This window comes from Hydra viridissima, unplaced genomic scaffold (assembly GCF_058129835.1).
Source record: "Hydra viridissima isolate aposymbiotic clone 2 unplaced genomic scaffold, HvirCarnegie_v1 scaffold_11, whole genome shotgun sequence".
NCBI lineage: Eukaryota > Metazoa > Cnidaria > Hydrozoa > Anthoathecata > Hydridae > Hydra > Hydra viridissima.
The window spans coordinates 9,776,748-9,801,740 of record NW_028324310.1 but is presented as its reverse complement, the minus strand read 5'-3'; the positions used below and the strand labels follow the sequence as shown (position 1 = coordinate 9,801,740).

Below are 24,993 nucleotides of genomic sequence, written 5' to 3'. Positions count from 1 at the left end.
TACTCAAGCAAGCCACCAGCAACATATCTTAGATCTTAAGAATGTGACAAGTAAAAAAACTCTATTGGTCAAGACTTTATGACATAAATTATGGGAGTACACTTTTATTAATCACCGCTTTTGATATTATTGAAAACACCCCCCTCCCCAGCCTTAAATAGACTTATGGGACCCGTAAGGTTCCCTTAACGTTTAGGGGTATGTTAAGGGTTATTTTTATTTATTAGATTTCTTTTAACAAAACACATAAATAATGCTTAATATAATTTTTTGCCCTAATATAGTGTATATTTAGTAATTATTCAACATTAGGGTGTGATTAGGGCAGATTCTAATAAGGGATTCGGTTAGAGCAAAGTCAGCGCTAGCCCTTACATATAAGTCGAGTAGAACTTTCTGTAATTTAAAAACTCGGAAAAAAAATACTTTACGGAATGATTTTGTAAGACTTTGAAAGCATGGTTTTTTGAACTTCTTCGGAAACAAATACGCTAAATGACGACAATTAAGTCATATATTTGTAGTTATTATATTACAACTTTAATATATCTAATGTCGTTTTTTAAATAATACTATTGATTTTCAAAAATTAACAATAAAATATTTTTCTATATCCAGTGTATAAATTATTGGCTTTAACGTGGCTTTAAGAAATGAAAGAAGAAAATGTCAAAATGAAATGGATACTTTTATATCGAGATTGGAAGGTAAGTAGTAAACAAATAGGCAGAAATTTTTTAATCTTCATAATCATATATATAAAGGAAATCTTTTAAAATCTTTATAGTATGTTGTTTTTTTAAATCTCTATTAAAAGATTGTCTTTTAATAGAGGTTAAAAAGATATTGTACATAGCAGAATATTCTGCTATTTTATTATTACTGTATATTATTTAAAATTCGAAATTTAAATTATCAAGTTTGAAATATTTTATGTTTTACATATTTGTTTTAGGAGAAACTGACAATTATATAACGCAGTTTGAAACTGTAGCAGAAGAAGAAAATATCACAATTGGCAAAGATTACTGTGATGATGAAAGTGTATCTTCTATTATTGATGTGGTGACTGGAATATGTGATTCAAATGAGGATGAAAAAAATGAAAGTAATTTCTTAATTTAAAAAGATCAACTGTTTGTTGCAATTTTTGCACAAGGTGTGCATAGTTTTTGAAAATATTACTCAGTAAACACGCACACCATATTGATTTTTTTTCAGTAATTTTCTCAAGTGCAGTTAGTCAATTTATATGTTTTATAAATTGCAAAGACGATTAGCAAATGAACTATTTTTTTTCAGATGAAGTTCCATTGGAGGAGAACCATGAAAGTAACAAGGAATACAAGAGAAATTTCTCATCCCTGCATACAAAACTATTATATTTCTGTTTACTTTATAAACTCAGCAATAGTGCAATACTTTTTTTGCTTACCATTTTAACTGAGAAAGGAGTCGATGTTCCTGTTTCCGTTTATCTTTTTAAAAAACTTCAAGTTGCAAATGAGATCCAGGTGTTAAAGAATACTCTTAAATGCGGTGGAAATTTTGGTTACTAATAGATTTTCGAAAATTTAATTTACTGCATTAAAAATAGTCTAGTGGTATTCAAAACGCAATATGTAGATCTTAAAATTAAAATTGGAATTGATGGTATTCCAATATTTAAAAGCTCACCGGTACATATCTGGACAATTTTATCCATTATGAGAAAGGTAGGTTTTAACAAACCTATCCCTGTTGGTGTTTATGCTGGTTTATGCAAGCTAAATTTTTCTGGATTTATTGAACAATTACACAAAGAGTTAGTTTTGTTTAAATACTATGTTAATGTATCTGGATTTTTTAAATTAAATTAACCAAAGTTTTATTTGTATGTAATGCACCAGCAAGATCATTCTGTCAGTGTACAAAAAGTCACTCAGGATATAATGACTGCAGGATTCCAGGTGTGTATGCTACTAAAAAAGTAATTTTTCCTTTTGGTTTTACATCGACTGTATAGAGCACAAACGTAGTATGTCCACATTTTTATGAAATCAATGTTTTACTATATTCTTATTGGCAGTAACATAAGCTTGTAGAGGACATTTGTAATATGTCCACAAGCGATATCCATCATTAGATATAAAACAAAACACCAGTGTAATATCTTGATTTTAGCAAAATCAACAGAGCACAAATGAGCATATGAGAGTAAAAGTGGACCAAGTCCAATTTTTTTCAAATGACCCTTATGTATGTAAAACTGCTAAAAGTTTGCTATATTTTTAGAACAAAAATGGACCTAGTCCATAACACATTTATTTCTTATTCAACAGAGGGCAGCACATTTTTACTCTAACAATAAATCACCAGGTATAGAGAGTAATAGTGGACCAAGTCCATTGATAGTGCTTTAATGTAAGAAATCAAGATTCAAGACCACATAAACTACACATTTTCTTAGAATTATTATTATTATATTAGAACAAGAATAACATTTGAACAGGTAAGATGCTTTAAATGAGTATCTGATTATGGTTTTATATTAATATAGTGAAGTATACAGCACTTTCACACTTTATAAAGTGACAAAACTGATATAGTTTGGTGAGCGATAATATAAGATTTATTCAATTGCTTTCAGCAGGAATATAAATATTGATTTGTTAGACAGTAGATATAATGGTCTGTCACTACCAAAGTTACAGCCTCTTTAGAAAGGTCTATTTTGTGGCTTTAATAACATCTAGCTAGGGGAGCACTTGCATGCATGTTGTATACATGTACATTATACTTTCTAATAATATTCTGAATGTATGTAATATTTAAAAAATATTTAGTGTAGAATAGTGTAAACATGCATTCACGAGCCGCACACATGGTGTCACTGGCATTGATAAAGTGCAAGAAGGTTCAGAGATCTCTAGCTACAGATACAACAATTGCAGATCCTAACTTAGCAGCAGATATACAGACAGAACGTTCTACATTAGCAGCTGAATCTCCGATTGTAGCCGATAATTCACCGGTTGTAGCAGTTGAATCTCCAATTGTAACAACTGAATCTCCGATTGTAACAACTGAATCTCCGATTGTAACCGATCAACGCCCTCGAAAACGAAAACGTTGTGTAACGAACTGGAAGAAAAATGTGATAAAGCGCTTACGAAATACAGGTAGCGAATATGTAAAGCATGGCGGAACGTTACAAAAACCTAAGAAATTAAACGAACATTATTTAATAAATCACAGTTGCAAAAACAAATGTGCTGAAAATTTGACTTTAGAGCAGACTAAAACTCTGTTTGAAAATTTCTGGAAATTGGGAGATTTTGATGCACAAAATCTGTTTCTTGCTGGCTGCGTGAAACAATCAACAGTAGAACGTAGACGACCAAGAGTAAGAAAAAACAAAATTACGAAAAATGAAAAAAAAACATGCAAAGGATTTTGCACGAGTATACTCTGTGTTTGCAGATAATAAGCCCGTTACTGTTTGCAAACCATACTTCTTGGCGATATTTGACATTAGCAGCGGTCGACTAAATCGTGCGTTAGTCAACCAACAGGAGAATGGTGGTGTGTGAGGCAAAGATGGACGAGGAAAATATGATCACAAGACACTACGCATTCATGAGGAACACATCACTCGCATTAAAGATCATATTCGCATGTTTCCCACATACGAAAGTCACTATACTAGAAGTCACAGTGCATCTCGCCGCTTTCTACCTGCTCATTTGACGGTATCCACTATGTACGACATGTATAGAGAAAAATGCATACAGGATTCAGTCGAACCCCAAAAAGAGTGGAAATTTCGGGACATTTTTAATCATGAATTTAACTTGACGTTCCATCAGCCACTAAAAGATACGTGCAAGAAATGTGACATTTTTAAAACAGACATTGAAATAGAAAAAACTGAACACAAAAAATCTCAACTAAAAGCAGCGCATGAGATTCATTTGCGCAAAGCAGAGAAGGCGCGTCAATCCTTAAAACTAGAAAAGGAAAATGAAGACAATAAACATGCATCTTTTTGTTTTGACCTGCAAAAGGTCATGTCATTGCCTTGCCTTACAACCAATGAAGTTTATTATTGCCGGCAATTATCAGTGTATAATCTAGGCATTCATGACCTTAAAAATGACAATGCAGTGATGAATGTATGGCATGAGGGAACAGCCTCACGAGGTGCAGGTGAGATCGGTTCATGCTTATTGGCATATTGTCAAAATCTGGCAAATAGGGATATTACGTCTATTACAGCATTCAGCGACTCGTGCGGCGGCCAAAATCTAAATATAAAAATTGCACTGTTATGGATGCATTTGACGCAGACGACGAGTATTGAACTGGTGAATCATAAGTTTATGGTCACTGGGCATTCTTATTTGCCTAACGATGCAGATTTTGGAATAATTGAGAAAGCAAAACCAAAATCCACAGAGATCTTCGTGCCAGAACAGTGGTACAAATTGATCGAAAACTGCTCTATGAAGAAGCGCTTCAGTGTTGCAAGATTAAGCACTGATAATTTCAAGAGTGTGGAGCCCTTATTGAAATTAATTACATATCGGAAAGTGGATGAGAGTGATCAGAAGGTCAACTGGCTGGATATGCAATGGCTGCAACTTAGAAAGAACGAGCCATACAAACTGTTCTTTAAATACTCTTTAGATGATAACGCATCATTCAGTTTCATTTCGCTAGCGAAACGCGGACGTCAAACGAATCTTAGTGAAGTGAATTTGGCTCCACTGTACTGTGGAGCAACAAAACTGAGCAAAGAAAAATACTCAGATCTAATGAAACTGTTAAAGTATATTCCTCCCATCTATCATGACTTCTATCAAAAGTTGGAACACAGCGGTCACAACAAGGATGTACTAGAAGATGAACTGCTCGATGACAGCGGCGATGATGATCAGTAAATTCGTGTGATTTTTATTGTACTGTTTGTAATAATGAGGACTATTTTTGCCGATAATTAGTAAATAGTAATTGTGTTTTTTTACAACATAGTATGAATTTGTACTACTTGTCTTAATTTGAATTGCTATTGTAAACGAATAATATGAAATTTGTTCATGATTTTACACTAAAATGATTTAGCGATTTGTTGATTATGTTTAGAGAAAAAATGGACCAAGTCCATAACTATTATTATATTATTAATAATTATTCAAAAATTTATTTGTGCATTTCACATATCTTGTTGTCTAAGAAAAAACTAAGAACGCTTATTTCTAACAATATAGAAATATGGACTTGGTCCACTTTTACTCTTATGGGCTCAAATGTAGTATTGGACATACAACATTTGTTCCCTGACAACTATTTGGTTTGTTTCGTTTTTGCCGGACATATTACAAAACAAGATGGCCACCAAATAAAACATTAAATTTTTTCGCAATGCTCAAGAAGTATTAAAGCTCCTTGATGAAGATAATGATTTTGAAGAAAGTATGTTGAAGAATATTATTATATTAACTTGATTAATAATTATCAAAATATTAAATTATATGCCATACAACATAATCTAGCCGTTCTAGTTCCCTAGACCTAATCTAGTGAGGTGGCTAGATAGTACTTTAGTAGAGTCAGAGTAGACTAGAGGAGTAGAGTCTAGTTCTATTATTACAATTATAACTGTTCACTAACAGTAGTAGTACACGTACTAGATCTAGTAGACTTAGTAGTAAGTAGACTACTACTTATTAATAGTGCACTGGGCACATCATTACTAGACTAGTAGTACCAAACTGCAATAATCATACTCATACTTGACTCATAGGCGTCATACTCATAGCCTCTATATGATTGATTATTATCAGGCCATGATTGAAATTAAAAGTATTAAAAGGCAGGTGCTAAATTAGGGCCTTAGTCTAAAGTTTACATAGCATGTACTTTAGCCACTTTGGACTTGGAGGCATTATTTAACTAAATCTAGAATGTCTATATAATAATAATAATAATAATAATAATAATAATAATAATAATAATAATAATAATAATAATAATAATAATAATAATAATAGTAATAACAATAATAATAACAACAACAACAATAATAATAATAATAATAACAATAATAATAATAATAATAATAACAATAATAATAATAATAATAATAATAACAATAATAATAATAATAATAATAATAATAATAATAATAACAATAATAATAACAATAATAACAATAATAATAATAATAATAACAATAATAATAATAACAATAATACTAATAGTAATAATAATAATAATTATAATAATAATAATTGTAATAATAATAATAATAATAATAACAATAATAATAATAATAATAACAATAATAATAATAATAATAATAATAATAATAATAATAATAATAATAATAATAATAATAATAATAATAATAATAATAATAATAATAATCTAGATGTTAAACTGTTAAATATAAATTACATCTTTAGAAAGTAAAACCAACTAACCATTTTTATAGATAATTATATTATTATTCCTTTTTGACAACTTTATATTATGATTTTATTATTTAAATATTTAAGCCAAAAGTATTAACTGTCACATTATTGTTTGTGTTTTAGGTAGCTCTGATCAACTCATCCAAACAGTTAGTCCAGATCAATTCAATGAACCATTTACGTTGGATCAACTCATTGATAGGCCTACAGTTAGCTCTGATCAACTTGTCCAAACAGTTAGCTCAGACTCTGATCAACTAGTTGAAACGGTTAGTTCGGATCAACTTGTCCAAGTGTTTTTAAAGGTTAATGCTACTAATAGTTTATATGATTTAACAACAGGCTTATCTTATGTTGTTGCCAGTAGCTCTAATCAAATCCTCCATGTGGCTAGCTTGGATAATCAAGTAGAAAAACAAATTGAAGTGCCTTTGACTAGTACAAATCAACATATAATCGCTAGTTCCAATGAACTCAACTTGCCTAATTCTGATAGTGATACGGATGGCTATGAGTTTGAAAATAATGATCATCAAATAGGGAATACTTTTAATTTCTCTTCACCAATCTTGGACCAACATGTGCATGTTCCTGATCTTGAAAAAGACAAACAAGGGAGAAAAAGAAAAAGAGAACCTGAAAAATGGATACGGAGTATTAGGCAAAAGGCACGCAATAATGGTTTGTTGTATGTTACCAGAAAAGGCAAAACAGTTCCTGCTAAAAATCCCAAACCAGTTGATTGTAACAAATGCAGATTTACATGCAACTCTGTAATATATCTGAGGAAGATCGAGTCAACAATTGCCAGGAATATTATTGTCTTCAACATTATAATGTTAAAAAACAGTTTTTGTGCAGCCTTGTTAATGAAGAGCCTATCAATCGACAGCGTTCCAGGTGTGCAGCGCCAGATCCTAAGAAAAAGAAAACAAAAAGTCGTGCATATTATTTATTTTCAAATGGTGGTTTAAAGAAAAGAGTTTGTCAGGATTTTTTCTGCAAAACCTTTTCATTTTCTTTCAGATGTGTTGATTCGACATTAGCAGGAAAAGGTGATTCTGGGGCATTTGTGGGAGCTGATAAAAGAAAAGGAGGAGCAGCACACAACAAAATTTCGGAGGACATTGTTAAACACGTTCACAATCATATAAACACTTTTCCAAAAGTTCTCCCACATTATTGTAGAAAAAATTCTAACAAACAGTACTTGTCACCTGACCTGAACATAAAACAAATGTACAGACTTTACAGAGATGACTACTGCGTGCGCCTGAACTTACCACCGGTAAAAGAGCACAAATATAGACAGATCTTTGCAAATGATTTCAATCTCAGATGTTTCAAGCCAAAAAAAGGTCAGTGCTCTGTTTGCAATGCTTACAGTGATGCAGATGAAGCAAGGAAGTTGACATTGAAAGTTGCATGGGATCAACATAAACAAAGAGAAAAGGAATCAATGGAAGAAAAATACATTGATAAACAACGTGCTCATGATGACAAATCTTTTCTTGCAGTTACCTTTGACCTAGAAGCTGTTTTGGTGACACCGCATGCGGGGGATGCTCAGATAAACTACAAAAGAAAGCTTGCTGTGTACAATTTTACATTGTTTGAGACAACATCACACCAAGGGTACTGCTACTTGTGGGATGAAACCGAAGGTGGAAGAGGGGCCAATGAAATAGGATCTGCTCTTCTAGATTATTTAGGGAATCTTCCTTCTACTGAGAAACACGTTACTACATTTTCAGATACCTGTAGCAATCAAAACAGGAATCTCTATGTTGCATCAGCAATGCTGTATGCTGTCAGAACTTAAAAAATATAGAAATTATTGACTTGAAGTTTATGGAATCAGGTCATAGTTATCTGGAGGCAGACTCCATGCATGCAACTATTGAGAAAGCATTCCGGCACAAAAAAGTCTACACAACCCGAGAGTGGGAGCTCATAATTGGTTTTGCTAGAAAGCAGAATCCACTCTTTATTGTCAAAAGAAGGTACCATAATGATGTACATGATCTGAAAGCCTTATCAAGATTCGTCAAAAATCGATCAAAAAATACTCTTAATGAAGCAGTGCAGTGGATGAAAATAAAATGGATGCGATTTGAAAAGAGTCGCCCATACATTATTCAATACAAATACTCCATAAAAAGTGACTCATTTATGGAACTTAATTCTCTAATAGCACACGGTCGACCAACTTTGCTTGCAAATCTGTCATTGGCGCCTGCCTACAATCGCCGCCTGTCAATCTCGGTGCCAAAAAAGAATCACCTGATGCCACTTTTATAATCAGGCATCATCCCTCAGGAACATGCACCCTTCTACCATGATCTGCCAAGCAATGCAAAATGCAGAGACCGCCTTCCACAACCAGATGCCACTGAAGAGACTGATGATGACGTTTAAAAGTTAAAACTAATTTATTTTGTTTAATTAGGGTTAGGGTCACAGTAATCATGAAGTATTGTGCTAAAGTATTCATACATTTTGATGTTATCTGTGCTATGATTATTTCATTATAAATTCAAGATTATCAAATTTATTTCATTTAATTCAATTATATATTTTTTTATTATTTATAATCAGTATTCTTAATTTTCCCTGTTCCATGATTATTAAATTTATTAATATGATAATTTAAGGATTATCAAATGTATTTTTATTAAGGATTAAATTACATTGATCAACAATTGTGTTCGAATTATTTATATTGCACAAATGTAATAAGACTTTTCTTTACTTTTTATAAAGTACAAGTGTTGCATGTCCATTTTTGTTCATCCTCTTAACAAATTTCAACATTTAAAGTCATTTGGAATCAACAACACCACTTAAGATGTTCACTATCCTACATTAGATACATGATAGTATGTAATCATTAATAAAATGCCCCCACATAAATACTTTGCTATATTTTACAAATGGTTTTGAAAATGAAATCCGTTTTTCTCCATATTTTGGTTTTTGGACATACTACGCTTGCGCTCTATACAGTCGACATATCCTTCGCGTACTGACCAAGGCGATGCTTATTACAGGCCTTCCCGTCGCGAATCCGTATTTTTGACTGGGGGCGGACAATGTTACGGAAAGTTTAGTTTTAAAATTTCGATTTGAGAGCAGTTAATAGTCACAAAATGGTTAAAGAGTGCTGTATTCCTAGATGTAGAGGAAACTATGACACTAAAAATAAAGTACGAGTTTATAGGCTTCCCTCGAACGAAGAAGAACGAAATCGTTGGATAAATTCAATTCCAAGAAGTAATTTTCCAAATAAGCCAGATACTGTTGTCTGTTAAAGATATTTTCCAGAAAATTTTCTTAAAAGCTCGTGTCAATGGGAAAGATAGACCAATCGAAACTCCTTCAATTTTTCCTATTATTCCATCAAGTGTTATACTAACTCAACCTTTAAAACCAAGGTCCACTACTAAAGTGATGTCTTCTATCAGAAATGAAAAGTGTGATGAGTTGTCACAATATTTAAAAAGTGATTTTTTTACGTTCATTTCTTTATGTGAAGATATTAAAAATCATAAATTTGTTTGTCCTGTAACAATCTTTGTTATAAATGAAGTTTTGCACATCCAATCAAATTCCTTTTATGTTAACTGTATACCTATGTTTGCTGTTCATATCTCTAGCAATTTTAAATTTGAAAGTTTTCATGCTGGTGTTGATTGCTTTATTTCTTCATTATCTAAAGACCATATTACCACTCTTAATTGTTGGTCAAAAGTGGAAGAAACAATTCTCTATCTGAACAACATTGAAGTTGATCATCAAAGATTGATATTACAAGATCATATTGCATCTATGAATGCATCAGAAGTAGGTAAAAAAATTTATAATATAGAAACAATCATCAGATTGTATTCTTATTTTTCAACATCTCCAAGTCTACACAATCAGTTAAGAAAAGATTTTAAACTTCCAAGTGTAAAAACACTGACAAAAATTACATCTAGGACGAAGAATGTTTCAGATATTAATTTTATCAGCACTGTATTTTCAAATATAGAAGAGAATCAGAGGAATTGTATAATATTGGTAGATGAGGTTTATGTAAAGTCTCTTCTTCTCTACCATGGTGGTTCTCTATTTGGAAAAGCTGAAAATAATCCTAAGTTGTTAGCAAATACTGTTTTGGGTATCATGGTTAAATGTTCAAAAGGTGGATGATCTTTTTTGGATGCTTTTTTGTTTTAGCAAGTAAGCTATGTTCAGAAATCAATCCATCAGAAATAACTGGATAGCAGAAAAAAAAAGGAATTGCATTTTGAAAAAAATCAAAATATGACTGCTAAATGGAGTGACCTTAAATGTTTATTTGATTTTGAAAAAGATCAGCTAATTAAATTATCTAGACTAAATTTTGTAGCTATACATTCAAAACCCATTAAAAGACAAAATGTATCACACTGTTTAAAAGTGTTTTGTGATGAAACTATAGCTGCTTTCAAAACTTATTCAAGAGTTATTTCGGAAGAAGTAGACATAAATTTGCAATATTTACTTGATTTTGGAGATATGAGTGGTAAACAAGGGCGTAGAATAAAATCCCTAACTAGAGATACAAGTTCTTCAATTTGGCATACTTGTTATGGGTTAGTAGAGATGTGTAAACATTTGTTAAAAAACAATTTCATTTATGTTATGTTAGGAGAGTTCTCAACAGATTATAATGAAAAAGCATTCAGTAAGTTTAGACAAGGTTCAGACGGAACATATTTTATAACAGTTTAAATTGTTGTTGAAAAATTAAACATTGAAAAAGCTAAACTGTTATTGGAATTAAAAGTTGATGTTTCAGATTACACTACTGATATTGAGCATTTGTCAAAAATGTGGCTATTTTAGAAGTGAAGAATCTTATGATATAATTAATCAATTACCTGAACTAGAAGCATTTTTGCCACTGAGTACAAAAATGGCTCTGTTTTATATTGCAGGCTATGTTACAAGAAAAGATGATGTCAGTGAAAATGAATTGTTGACTGACACTGCATTTTATTTTCAGTTGTATGGAGACTACACAAAAACCATGGACAGAGGTGGATTGAGGGTACCTCTGGATTGCTATGTTCAGTGGTTTTTTTTTTGTTACATTATTTTTGAAGTTGAGAAAAAAAAGACATGCAGAAAGTCGTTGTGCAATATATTTATGATGATATCAGATATTTATAACTTGAAAATGCTAAAGAAACATGGTGTTATATTGTCAAACATATTTCTTAAAAATTATTATTTGTTTATTTCACCTAAGTCCTCTAAGGAACCTGCATTAAAGGTTTTAAAATTATCTGTAAAGCATTAAAAAATATTGTTATGTACATTTTTTATAACAATTTCTAATATTTGATGATTATTTTAATGGCTTTTTTTTCGCATTATTTAAAAGGTTGTTTATTTTTCTTTTGTGATTTCGTTTTTAAATAAAATTCATTCATGATTCTGAAAAATATTGTTTTTGATTATTTTTTTTTTATTTATTAAAACTTTATGATATTTAATAAACACTGCATTAGACATTTTGTGCATTGGAACAGTTCCTTTTAAATTTAATAAATTAACTGAAAATAATGTAGCTCGCTTATTTTTTCAGCCATTTTTTTATATTTTCCGTAACATTGTCCGCCCCCAGTTAAAAATACGGATTCGCGACGGGAAGGCCTGTAATAAGTATCGCCATGGTACTGACTGTATTTATAAATCACTATGTGAATCGAACCAATTTTTTTTAATCTCCTTTAACTGAAGTTGCAAATTTAAGTTGTAATTTTCTCCCTGAATATATGCACACTGTTTGCCTAGGTGTTATGAGAAGACTTGTAATATCATATTTCTCAAACAAATATGGCTGGTTAAACTGTCGGCTAAGTAAAAATCTAAAAGAACTGTTAAAACAAAGAGTTAAATTGTGGTTAGAACAAAGAGTTAAACTGCTTTTTTATCTGAATTTCATATGAAAATAAGATCGTTTCGTAATATAAACTATTTTAAAGCCACAGATTTTCGAACAATTTTACTGTATACAGGCTCTCTTTTTATTAAAGCTATCATTCCTTTAAACTACAAAAGGGTGGTTAAATTTTAAGGGCCGATGTTGAATGTGAAAAAAACCTAAACGTAAATTATTTTTCTGTATTTAATGTGTCATTTCTCATTTTCAGACTGACTCAATTTGAACCATGGAAAGTTACACAATCGAGCAACGCGTTAAAGTTATTCTGGCCTATTATGAAAATGGGTGTTCAAATCAAAATGCATATCGTGCACTTCGTGAGTTTTTCGGTCAATTTAATCGTCCAAATGTGCGTACAATCGGAAAAATCGTGCATATATTTGAGCAAACCGGGTCTGTAGGAGATGTGAAAAGACCAGCGCATGCTCGTACAGCTCGTACTGCCGAAAATATCGCTACTGTTCGCGACAGTGTGGCTGAAGAGCCGTCCACATCAACTCGTCGTCGCAGCCAACAATTGCACCTCACGATCGTCGGTGATGAACATTATGCATAAAGATTTGCATTTACACGCTTACAAGGTGCAGTTGACCCAAGAACTAAAGCCCACTGACCATCTCAAACGTCGTCAATGGTCAGAATGGTGGCAAGAAAAGGCAACCATCGATGATCAATTTCCGACGAAAAGCATCTTCAGTGATGAGGCCCATTTTCACCTTAGTGGCTTCGTCAACAAGCAGAATTGCCGCATTTGGGCGAATGTTAATCCGAAAGTGATTGTCGAAAAACCAATGCACCTACAAAGAGTGACTGTTTGGTGTGGTTTATGGGCTGGCGGCATCATCGGACCATATTTTTTCCAAAATGATGCCGGTCTGGCAGTTACTATAAATGGTGTTCGCTATCGTGAGATGATAACGAACTTTTTATGGCCCGAATTGGACCATATGGATGTGGAGGATATGTGGTTTCAACAGGACGGTGCCACTTGCCACACAGCTAACGAAACAAAGGCTCTTTTGCGCGAAAAATTCAATGGCCGTGTTATCTCACATGGTGGCGATGTCAATTGGCAGCCAAGATCATGTGATTTGACACCGTTGGACTTCTTTCTTTGGGGGTATTTAAAAGAAAAGGTGTACGTTGATAAGCCAGCAACAATTCAAGAGCTAAAGGATGAGATAATTCGGCACATTAACGGCATAGAACCTCAATTATGCCTAAGCGTCATCTAAAATTTGCACCATCGGATGGAGGTGTGCCGCCTAGGTCGCGGCGCCCATTTGGCCGATATTTTATTCCATACATAATTGAATCATACCATATTATCATAATAAAAAGATGTTACAATAAATTCCTTAATAATTTGTGTTTTATTCAAATTTAACATCGGCCCTTAAAATTTAACCACCCTTTATAATAATTTTTTGTATTTACATTTTGTTATGTATGTGTTTATTGACACATCACACAAACATTATTGTGACAATGCTACTTCTTGTATACAGCATTTTTTCAATGATTTAAGGCAACTTTAACTGAAAGTGCTTATACCTTCAATGCACATATGCTATTACATTTACCAGAACTTGTGCAGTAATTAGGACCATTAGACAAGTTTTCTGATTTTCCTTTTGAAAGTTATTTGTATTTAATAAAACGTGTAAAAACTGGAACTTATGTATTTGAATAGTCTATTAACTCTGTTTTTACTATTAGAAGTTTGTATTCAAATATACCAAAAAGAAGTTTTGTCTTCTCCAATAAATATCCAAAAATACTGCTTTTAATGTGTATCAATCGAATTTAGTTCCACTTATTATAACTTCTATTAGTGACAATCATATTGGTTCTGGATCCTTACTAATATTTAAATCAGATTTATATATTCAATTGGTATAGGTAGGTATATTCTGTCTAACATCATTGTAACTGGTGTGAAGATTATTAATAAATATATTTCTTTTATTGATGGCAATGAGTACATTATTATTCCATTTGCAAATAATGTTTTTAAGGGTTGACAAACAATGAGTGTGTCATGATCGAATAATTCTTTTGTTTTTATGTCATAAACGGGTCGATTCTGGTCCAGCCGAACGAACTATTTTATATCTACCCATGTGTATTTCAAGTTTGTTTCTTTTCAAAACTGAAATCATCTTCTCCAAGTGGTAATATTAAATTTTGCATTTATATAATATAATGGATTCAAAGCTTAGATCAACAAAAAGAAAAACTGTTTCTATCGATAAGAAAAAACAAAGGTACGAGTGGGTTTTAATGTATTTTATACTTCATGTAAATAAATTTTTTTTTAATGTCAATATTTTTGAAAGTATTTTGAAAGTAGTTTGGACAAGATTTCTTGCTTTCAGTTTGAGAATTTTTTGCAACATTTAAAAAGATTAGTACGAGATAAACAAAACCCTTTAGTAGAACTTGCAAAACGCTTAAGCGAACATAAATCAGATGATCCACGTAAACCAAAATTAATACCGTAAAATGGGGTGAATAGAAACAGTGGGGTGAATAGAAACAAAACTTCATTTTTATATATATATTAATTTATTTCCTACATAACTAAGGTCAAATAGTGGCAACTATTTTTTTTTTTAAGTTGGTACACTTTAGGCTAAAAGGGAAATAATCGTTTGTTTGGGTGGCAGCACTGGTTCCTATTTGTTTGCCTTCTTGAATGTTGCACGTGATTCATGCTGTTTTTTCATCTACTTTGAACTTTCCAGGTAAGTCAGAATGTGTTCTGTTCATAGAAGTAAAAAGTTGTTCAAAACATAGATTAACTATCCATATAAAAGATTAAGGCTTACTTTAAGCTTTAACTTTAACAATATTATTTCAGAAATTATTCATATTGATTACGTTAGAATTTTAGAATTCGTGGGGTGAATAGAAACACATATTTTTTAATGTTTCTATTCACCGCACAAAAAAAATTTAATACTAAATCACACTTATACAATATAAAATACATATTATGTGTTATATACTTATATACTTAACTGACACAGCTGTTTTATTTCAGAACCCTGTAAAATGCCAAGGAAGTACAAACACGTGGTTGGAGGTGGCTACAAAAAGCACGATCCAAAAACAATCGAAAAAGCAATTTCTGACATACAGAATGGATTAAGCCTTCGAAAGTCTGCTGAAAAACATGGTTTGCATTATAGTGTTCTTTAACGACATTTGAAAAGAGGTCCAAATTTGAAGAAACATGGTGGTCAGAAAGCATTATCTCTTAAAGAAGAACAGCTGTTTGTTGATAGGCTTAAGATATGTGGCGAATGGGGTTATCCCATTGACACTACAACTCTACGACTCCTTGTAAAAGACTTTTTAGACCGGAGAGGGAAAGAAGTTAAGAGGTTTAAACATAACCTCCCCGGCCGTGACTTTGTGGAATCAATTATACAACGTCATAAGGAACAACTGGCCGTGAGAATGTGTCAGAATATTAAACGCTCGAGGGCTGGTGTAACACCAGAAACAATTAACAACTATTTTGATGAACTGACAAATGAATTAAAGGATGTGCCTTTATCTAATATCGTAAACTACGATGAGACGAATCTAAGTGATGACCCTGGTAAGCGAAAGGTCATTATACGTAGAGGGACAAAATATCCAGAAAGAGTCATAAACTCATCAAAGTCATCTACGTCTGTGATGTTTGCAGCAGCTGCTGATGGCACTATTTTACCACCTTACGTTGCGTATAAGGCTATGCACTTGTACCAAAGCTGGACAGAAGGTAGGCCAAAAAACGCCAGGTACAATCGAACAAAGTCTGGCTGGTTCGATTCCTTTTGCTTTGAAGATTGGGTACTGACAGTTGCTCTTCCGTACCTGAAAAACAAAACGGGTCGAAAAATTCTGATTGAAGACAATTTGTTTTCCCACTTATCAATGGAATCTGTGAAGTTGTGTAAAGACAATGGTATCAGTTTTATTTTTCTCCCAGCTAACTCCACCCATCTCACACAACCTCTAGACGTAGCCTTTTTTCGCCCATTGAAATCAACATGGCGGCAGATTCTCGATGAGTGGAAAAAGGGCCCAGGAAGAGCAGAAGCAACTGTTCCTAAGGACAAATTTCCCGCGTTATTGAAAAAGTTGTGTGATTCATTGAAGGAAGAAAATGTGATCAGCGGTTTTAAGAAGTGCGGTATAGCGCCTCTAAGCAGGAACAAAGTGCTGTCTATGCCTCCAAAAATCATTAATGATGAGGAAAATCAGAATCCAGAAAACATTCAAAAGAACACTGAAGCTGTTGACAGGAGTTTCCAAGAGCTCCTTCAGAGTCTGCGTCATGATCAGACTCCTAAGATAAGGCAAAAAAGGACCAAAGTAAATGTGAAATCTGGCAAAAGTATCGGTGTTGAGGACTTCGTCGTGGACGATGAGATTCCCCAAACTTCACGTTCTACTGGCCAAAACCTCAGGTACTAAACAGCTTCAGCCAAAGAAAAGCCGAAAGCGTGTAGAGATATCATCAGAAGATGAAGAGGACTATTCCAATTTGTTTTCTTACCGTAGGGCACAGTTTATGTAACTTCTTTTATGTACTCAAATAAATCATTATGTTGAGAAATAAATTTATTTGTATTCATTTATCGACCAAAAATTCATATTTGTCTGTTTCAATTCACCCTCAATTTGTTTCAATAGAAAAACACATGAAATTGAAGTACTTTTTTATTTGTTTTCATTAAAATGAAATAAGATAAAAAAATGGAAATACCATAAAAAAATAGGTCTAACAGAGACCTGTATTTGGGGAAAAAATGGTGTACCTAAAACAACTACAAATATGCAAAATTTTAAACCAAAGTTGAAAATTGTTTCTATTCACCCCGTTTTACGGTAACTAAAATTGAAGTTTCTAAGAATTCTTGTTTCAAGACGAAATACTATGTTGTTTTTGTTAAAAACATTTTAACAAATGATCAATTAATTTGTGATATCTATAAAAAGAATCATTTAAACAATTTCTTTGACAGCTTTGTAGAATCTAAGATACTTAATATATACTATATCAAAAACCAAAATTGTAGTCCAGTAATGCAAACAATTAACATGCATGACTTACGTAGAAAATGTGTGTGTATTCCATATAAAAATAACAAAGTTGTAATATCTTTATTAAAGAATGTAATTTTTTGAAATTGCGTATTTTTTGTTGTTATACATGTATTTATTAAGGGTTTATCCATTTTTCAACTACGAAGCTTATTTCTAGAATCATATGTTTTATAAAAACATAAAATTTATCCTCAAAATAATTCAAAATATACAATTTACAATTCTGCGTTTATATATTGTAGGGGAGAGTCGCCCATTATGGACCGTTCCCTTTTATGGACCACCGATGAAACAAATAAATGCGATTTTATTTTTAAATTTTGGAAACGTAGCATTAAAGAGTGACTTCCGTTCAGTTAAATCGCATTTCAATGATGGCGGTCAGCAAGATTACTTCAAAAAGGTAAGTTAGTATTTTATTTGGTTATTTTTTTCTAAAAGTACACTCGCTTTTTTTTGTGTCATTCTACAAATAAATGAACCAGGACAATGCTTCTATGCTAAATGGAAAGCTTTTTCATTTTATTTCTTACTAAATACAAGCGTGTTGCTCCAAATGACATCGTTTTGGTTTTATTTAGTAAAATTAGATGCCCATGTGGTTCTCCCAATATGGACCAACTGCTGTCCCTAAAATGGACCAGTGGTTCAAGATGGGAAACTGTAGTCCATATAGGGGAACATAAGTTCTTATTCTCTTGGATATTATTATTTTATCATAGGCTATTAATAAATTAAATTATCTTAATCTAATGTTTTATTTTAATCTTTGATTATTATTAGTATTTGAAATTTGACTAGACTATAGCCAGACTATAGAATCTATAATAGATTATAATTATTTAATTATAGTAATTATAGATCTACTAAGTATTAATATTACTATAATTGACCTATAAAATTTAAATTAGATAATTATATAATAATATAAGTTAAGATATAATTATAAGGCTAAGGGTCTAAAAATAATTAAGAATCATTATTAATATTATAGTATTATTATAGTTATAGGCTATAGTCCTAATGATTAAAATTAGATTAATAATAATAATAATAGCCTATTAATAATAATAATAAATAATGATAAATATTTATTAAGTATTATATTTGTAGTGGTAGATTGTAGTAGGTAAATTTAGACAAATTTATTTTTAAAATTTTGCCCTGTCCTACAATTTATTTCAATCTTTTTTTTTTAATCAGGGGCTGCTGGACTAATGATGATCTTCAACGTGCTATTGAGGCGTACAGAAATGGTGATATTGGCTTGAACAAATGTGCAGCCACATACGGCATCCCCAAAGAAACTCTAAAGAGGCATTTTGATAATGCTAACAAGTTTGCTAACGGCTTTAAAACGCTAGGCAGAAGTACTATCCTTCCTGCGGATGTTGAGCTAGAAATACACAACCTAGTTTTAAAATTGGAGGCCATGTTTTTCGGAATGTCGAGGAAAGATTTAATGGCTCTGGCATTTGAAGTTGCAGAACACAAGGGTTTCTTCCATGTCGCGAGCCAGCGGCTTCAACCTGGGGGATGTTGACAGGATTTTTAATTTACTAGAAAATTTAATAAAAGATCATTGCCTCAAGGCCAATAACATTTACAATATTGATGAATCTGGTATTTCAACCGTGCAAAAGAAATACCAGCGCGTGCTTGGCCTAAAAGGCAAAAAACAGATAGGTAACATAGCCAGTGCAGAAAGGGGTGTTAACACAACAGTTGTCTGTTGCGTAAATGCTGGTGGAACACATTATGTTCCACCAATGATTATATTCAAAAGAAAACGGGTTCCTGATGAACTGGGAGATGGTGCACCAGAAGGCAGCATTGTAACATGTTATGATTCAGGATGGATAAATTCTGAACTTTTCGTACAGTGGATGAGAATGTTTATCAGTCATGTGAAGTCAACAAAAGATGATAAGGTTTTACTTATTTTAGATGGCCACAAATCCCATACTAAAAATCTTGAGGCCATTCAGCTTGCCATTGACAACAATGTCATAATGTTGTCACTTCCACCTCACACAACACACAAACTGCAGCCTCTGGATAAAGCTTTTTTTAAGCCCCTTCAAGTCTACTACGACCATGAGGTGGAAAAATGGCTGAAACTAAATCCAGGACGTTCAGTGAGTTCATATCAGGTGGCCAATCTTTTTCATCTGGCATATGCAAAGGCTGCTACCATGTCAACAGCAATTAATGGTTTTGCATCGTGTGGAATTTGGCCATGCACACGAGATGTTTTTAAACCTCAGGATTATGCGCCATCATTCGCTTCTCAAGCAGGAGACCGCGAGACCATGCTGTCTTCACCACTTACATCAGGGACATTACCAGCACAAGCCCAGGAAGCTTCGATACCAGCATTGGTATGTGTAATTAGACCAGCACGAGACCAGGAGGGTGTGCCACCACTTCCAGGCATAATGGATGAGATGGTTCCAAAACCAACAACTTATGTGACCCACCCAGTGTCACTGGCTGTTAAAACGTCCCATTCCAAAACAGTTCTGCCACAGGTGCTGGAAAATTTTTTGCTCATCCCGATTTACTCTGATGGGAAATGTTTTTTTAGGTCAGTTGTTGTGTGCACAACACCAGATCTTCAGTCAGCTCAGCGATTAAACGGCAAGCTGGTCAGTCCACTGCTTCATCTGAAAAAAACTGCTATGGCTGACTCACTTCGTAATCAGCTTGTTAGCCATTTGATATCTAATTTGGAAATATTGTCTGTTGACATGCACGGGGATGCCTTAAATGCTGACCAACCCCAGCATCTTCACTTTAACTTGTTAGAAGAGCGTATTGCTCACATTGCCAAACCAGACTCGTTTGTGGGAGAATGGGAGATAAATCAGATCTCCTGTCTTCTGAAAACAAAAATTGTGATTCACAATGCAAACAGGAATGTGCTGATGTATGGTGAAGAACATAGTGGTAACCCCATCACAGTGAAGTACACCATGTTTGAAAATAACTCTGGGCACTATGAAGCACTAATTTTTTTCATCCGGGCTTTGTCTCCAATTCAGAGACTGGTCTCTGTTCTTCCCCCAAAGGGTGCAGGCAAAAGAAAGTGTCGCAAAGAACAGTCAGAAATTCTTACTTCAAGTCCATATAAAAAGCTGTTCCTACAGGAAAGTCCAAAAACAAACACAAAAGTTAAAAAGTCCAAAAACACAAAAATAATTAAAGAAAAAATAGTAAAGAAATGTAAGAAACCCAAAATGAATTCAACAACTAGTACCAATATTTTAAATGAAAGTTCATGGCTTTGTTTTATGTGTGGAGAATGTAACATAGAAAATATGATATGCTGTCAATCCTACAAAAGATTGGCACATGAAGAATACGCAGGAACTTCAGATTGTGACTTTATTTGTGAACTTTGTAAATAAATTTTGAAATATTATTACACATCAGTATTCATGTTTTTGTGTGTGCTAAATGTTAAAATAGTAAAACACTTTATAAATAAAACTGAGTGTATGCATACATGTGCATGAGACTGGTAGAATTAGAATCAAATAAATGGTGGCTGGCTTAAACTTAATAACTTTTTTTTTTTTTTTTACAAAAAGGACATCTAAAAACCTGTAAAAAATTAGAAGCTTACATACTCTTGAGTATTTATATTCTAATAATTCTATCTTTAGTGTGTATATAATTTGTTTAAATGACCAAGTCAAACCGTTTATAACTAGTCCATAATAGGAACCTCAATGGTCCATATTTGGAGCACAAGCTTAAAGTACCCCCAATATGGACCACTTACGTTTTTGACACATTTTATAATTATTAATAAATCAACCACTACAAGCTTCATATAATATGTTCAGCTGAAGGTAATAAGTGGTTTTTAATATAAAAGTTAACTATTTAAGCAAAAGTGAGTGAATTATACACTCTGCAACAAAAGTGGTTCATAATCGGCGACTCTCCCCTACAGAATAAAAAGTTTATTTGTTATGACTTATTTGCTATTTAATTTATAATTATCTAAAATTGTAGGTTGTACAGTACCATTGCAATTAAAGAAAATGGTATTGACACTAAGACAGTAGTACCGACTCACTGGGTTAATGCAGAAGAAGGTATAGTATACCATCCCCCTACGAGGAAAAAAAACTGTGGGTGTTTATTTATCTGAATGGGCTAGTCCAGATGCTGGCTGGCAAGAGTTTATATTGCTAGAGTTTATTTTGGAGTGTGGAAGTTATGAAACATGTCAGGCAATTTTAAACTTTTTAACTGAAGATGAAAATGATGATCGCCCTGGTAAGTAATCTATTGCTTCATTTAAAAACTCTTTGCATTATTTTTGTCAGATGTTATACTTTTATGTAAAAATTAATATTTTCAGAAACTTGCTTATGTAGTTTATTTGTTCAGCAAGTTTTCACAGTTATAGGGCTTGAGATAAGGTTTAAACAAAAATTAAATAATTGCTGCCCCTGGACCTTGAAGAAATTAGTATTATGAAAAGAAAAAATTGATAAAATAAGACCAATGCAATTTATGATAATAATATATATTGAGCTTTAATATGTTGGGTATTCAATCGGTGTGTTCTGGGATTATTTTGTTTTTTATTCTATGTTTTTTGATTTTATAGTTTCAAATATGCTCAAACCAAAGGAGCAAATTCCTAGTCCCAATTTGCATGCTTTAAAGTACACACCATCTGGTTTTTCATCACCAATTCAATTGGATGTGCCACTTATATCTCAAGGGAGTATCAGTAAATTAATTCAGATGGTAATTATTGGTAAAATTTTGAATTAAGACAAAAATGTTTAATTAAACAATTTAATTATATCATAGGCATCTTTAATTCCTTAAAAACTCTTTAACCAATGTTTGATTAACTCAATTTAGTATTTTTATGAAAATAAAACTGATCTGCAGCATGCTTTGAACTGGTATGGCTGAAAACCATCGAAAAACGCTTAAAACATTTTCGCCTTTCAAATCTCCATTAAACATATTTCTGGCATAAAACAACAGTTTTTTATTTTTTAAACAGCGTACGTATGAATTCTAAATTTTTACAAAAAAAGAAAAATCACAGAGAAGGGTCTTCACTTATAATGTAACAAGGATGAGGTGGTCAAAATATTAGGTGTGTTTTAAGAACTTACGTTACAAATTTGTAAGTCCCTCCAAATAAACTTAATTCAAATAAATTTGAAACATAATTTTGTCACAAATACTTATTTTTCTCTAAAAAAATGTGGACTTATGCCCTTTTTGAAAAACTACTTACATTTTAACCCGTTATAAGTATACTTCAAAAAAAGAAAAATTTTAATTATAAAATATTTTTATGAAAATCACAATAAACTACCACTTACAAAAAGAAAAATTTTTATTTGTTGAAAGTTTAAATAGATTATTAATTTTTTTTAGTTTTCTCAAAATATTTAAAATGTGACTTATATCCCTTTTAAAAAACGGTCTTCAATTGCGATTTACTCTTTTGCTTGTTTCGAAGGCTTAGTATCCGAAAGAACCGGTTATGATGCCACAACTACATAAGATGTTTATTGTTGATGACAACTGCCGAAGATGTTTATTGTTGACGATTTATTGAAGCGGGCATTGCCGAAAGTAAAAAATAGTTAAAGATGCTGACGTTCACGAAGAGGAAGCAACATAAAATTGTTGCTTTGTATATTTATTATTTTTGAAAGTAAATGCTTTTTACATATTTCAGTTGTTTTCAGTTTAGCACACCTTATTTATTAGCATTTGAAGTTTTGATCAGAATTTTTAAAATAATATATATACTCTGTCACACATATAGTTAACCTAGACACACAGATATATCTAATTAGACTATTTATCTAGACTATCTAGTTAGACATATTTTGAAAAATAGTTTAGACGTCCATGGACGTCTATAGATGTTCAAAATGGACGGACGAATGCCGTTTCATTTAGTCGTCTATAGGACGTCTTATGGACGTCCAAAATGGACTTCCCTTCCTCAAATCTCGGACGTCCATGGACGTCCGCGTGCCCGCTGGGCTGAGTCAATCGTAATATTTTAATTAATGCAGATTATAAAATTTATTTAATGCTCTTTTATTTATAAAAATATTTTAATATCTTAGGCAGCACATAATCAGGATACTGCTGACAAAGCAATTGGTTTAAAGCCTCGGCCACTACTTAAAACTCAAAAAACTACCTTCAGTGAAACTGAAGGTAGTTTTTAATTTTGCCAATGAAATGTTTTATTTATAAGATTTCCTTTTGAACAATTGCAACAAGTTTCTACATTTTTAGAGTTCAAGTGAAAACGATGTCCAAACATCATCAAATGTATGTAAAGTAACTAAGTTCTGATATAATTTTTCACGATGATGGATATTTAATAGCGCTTTAATATTTATTTTCCAGTTTTTAATTTATGTCTTTCTCTTTGATAAATTCAATTATTTATGTATTGAATTAAATTGAATTTATCAAACACTTATTTTTGTATTGATATTTTATTGTTGGAAGGTTCCAAGTGTACAACTACCTTTATCTACCCAACAAACCGTAAGTTTTTAAAAATTGTGATCTAAAAAATGTGATCAACTGTGTTGGAAGCACGTGTTTGCTGTGTTCCTATTGACCAGAATATTCTTGTTGATCAGAACACCTCAAATACCCTGTTTTTACCTCTCTACTGAATATTCTGAAATTGTTAAACACCCAAAGAATATGGTAAGTTTTTTGATTCAGTTCTGGTTATGCGATTATACCCATGATGTGTTTGCCAAATATATACACGGTGTATATGTTTGTATAATACACCTCTTGACAAAAGATTTTAATGAGATAATACAGTTTATGTTGTTACGTAACAGGTACGTACCTGATCATTTTTAGCTACCATGGATGAAGCTTGAAGGAGGGAAAAATGTCAATTACCATATTTCTCGTGTATTAAACAAATTGCTGACATGACTTAAAGCGAAATAACAACAGGACTTAAAAGTGGCTCAATTTTTTAACAACGCCAGAGATCGCTCTGGCGGTCGACTGCGGCGAGGTCTAAAAAAGACCGATGTTTTAATCGAGGATGTCAGAGATGACGATAGTAACGAGGGTAGCGAAGAAGACAGCGATAACGCTCCTCAACAGGAAAAACGGAAGACTTTTTTAAATAAATATTAGTATCCTGTTTTAAATGAATTTTGTTATGGATACTTTTATTACAAGTTGTAATGCTTTCGATAAATAATATTATTAATAATAAACTATAAAATCCAAAAAATGCTTTTATTGAACACATAAATAAACCTTAAAGGTTTCAAATTTTTTAGAATCATAATAATTTAACTAAATAAATTTGTAGTATTTTTACTATTTTATTTACAACAAAAAGCAAAATACAACCACGCTTTACTACTCATCTTTTGAGTAGTAACGAGAAATTTTTTTTTTGGT

General features: G+C 32.2%; 1 protein-coding gene and 4 pseudogenes across 6 annotated transcripts in view; all 5 read left to right on the top strand.

Moving 5' to 3' along the window:
- Positions 1-24,993, top strand: part of LOC145191419 (phosphatidylinositol 3,4,5-trisphosphate 5-phosphatase 2A-like) — a 401,680-nt gene that overhangs the window by 74,652 nt on the left and 302,035 nt on the right. The gene's annotated exons all lie outside the window — the stretch shown is intronic.
- On the top strand, positions 629-15,107 carry LOC149882081 (uncharacterized; annotated as a pseudogene). The gene is made up of 5 exons (XR_016444762.1): positions 629-707; positions 956-1,108; positions 1,303-1,999; positions 12,151-12,542; positions 13,847-15,107. The product of XR_016444762.1 is annotated as an uncharacterized LOC149882081 (transcript).
- Positions 2,835-4,922, top strand: LOC149882083 (uncharacterized; annotated as a pseudogene).
- LOC149882082 (uncharacterized) lies at positions 5,808-8,756 on the top strand (annotated as a pseudogene).
- LOC149882080 (uncharacterized) lies at positions 14,638-23,209 on the top strand (annotated as a pseudogene).